A 1919-nucleotide genomic window follows, 5' to 3' on the forward strand; every position below is an offset into this window, starting at 1 on the left:
GGGGTAAAATGGTCATTTTACCCATAAGAGAATCCCTATTCTGATTTAGTATTTTATTTCCCATGATAGCTGGGAAGCAGCCAGAGCAGCAGTCAGGGATTTCTCATTCAGGAGTTCAGCAGTCAGCATCACGAGGTGAGTTTCCTTCCAGCAGGAACAGGTATAAGGCCATAATGCCGGCCCGTTTAACTAGTAGTAGTTTCCGGACTTCGGTCTGATGCAGTAGTTAGAATGGTTGATGCCTTCGTGGCTCATACAGGGTTTATGTGTTATGTGTTCCGGGCTACGGCCCGATGCAGTATGCAGCTTGTGTGTTTATGATAGTTGATATGTTTATGCTATGTTATCTTATGCTCAGTTAGTTTTCCGAACTTCGGTCCGATGCAGGGGATAAGGTCCCAGCAAGTTTCGGATTTCGGTCTGATGTAGTTAGTTCTGGACTTCGGTCCGATGCAGGGGACAAGATCCCAGTCAGTTCCGAACTTCGGTCCGATGCAGTTTTCGGACTTCGGTCCGATGCATAGGGTAAGGTCCTGGTTAGTTCCGAACTTTGATCCGATACAGTTTCCGGACTTCGGTCCGATGCAGTGGGCAAGGCCCAGTATATGTTTATATGTTATTGTATGGTATGTGGTAGTTTGGGGGAATTCACTAAGCTTCGTGCTTACAGTTTCAGTTTGGTTTCAGGTACTTCCGCAAGTAAACGGAAGAGCTCGGGATGATGGCATCGCACACACCACAGTTTCAGTTTGTCCTAGGATATTGACGAATGGGTTTTATTTTATGCTATTGAAGTGATGATTCTAGTAATGATTAAACAAAAAATTTTGGGTTGTATTTTGGGATGTTACAAGTTGGTATCAGAGCCTTGGTTTGAGGGATTCGGATACACTTTCGGGTGTGTCTGAATTCAAACTAAGGAAAGGCTAAAAGATTTTCAAAGGAAAAACATTTTCGAAAAAGGATTTTTTTTTAAAAGAACTTAGAAAGAAAAAGAGTTTTGATAAAGAGTAAAAGTGTGGTGAATGCGATCAGCCGAGCTCAAGTAAGTACTCCCAAATTACCCATACAAGTTTATATTATTAGTTTCAGTTTCAGTTCTAGATTAGTTCAGTTTCAGTTTCAGTAGAACAACATGCTAGTATAGGACAAAGGATCTAGGAGGATGCCTTATGTGCCTGCTTTATGTGTTTCAGCTTGATAAGAATTGCATGCTAGTAGTGAATAGACAGTAGTAGGATAGCCTGTGTAGGTTATGTCTGATAGTATGAGCTTAGCATTATATGTTAGTACAGATTCTTGCTCTTAGAATAGTTTGCATGAGTATGTTTCCTTTATCCGAATGATGCTTAATTTGTGCTTTGTGGGGCTCTGAGTAATGGGAGTTAGCCATTAGGTGAATACGTCACGTCACAGGTGGTCAGGATTGAATAATCTCAGAGTGCCGGATATGAACCTATTGCGTAACTCTCGTTTGAGTCTGACCGTTGTAGAGATGAGTCTTTTACTCGAAGGATTATCTGAGCCTCATTGCATGTGATGGTATTCAGGTGGTGGCTAATTGGCAATACAAGGAGGCGTTCAGCAGCTGAGGATTGGTTTGGGTGAAGTCAAAGGTTTCCATAGGGCAAGCCTAGGATGTGAGTAGCAGAAATCAGTAGCAGTAGCGTGACTTGGTGGAGTCAAGGCAATCCTTGAGGAAAGTACGGATAGATGTGGAAGGTAGTATGGGCCCGTACTACTGAAATCAGAGGATCCGTACTCGAATCAAGGAAGGATGAGACGAGGCCGGGAAGCTTGTAGTAGCAGCGATCCCTTTAGATATTTCAGTGTACTAATGTCACACCCCAAAACCAAGAACGGCAGAAACGTTCCGGGGTGGAGGACGTCATGTGAAGTATCATAACAGTGTAAAGTAG

The sequence above is a fragment of the Lactuca saligna genome, chromosome 7 (genome assembly GCF_052625555.1).
Source record: "Lactuca saligna cultivar CGN05327 chromosome 7, ASM5262555v1, whole genome shotgun sequence".
Lineage (NCBI taxonomy): Eukaryota > Viridiplantae > Streptophyta > Magnoliopsida > Asterales > Asteraceae > Lactuca > Lactuca saligna.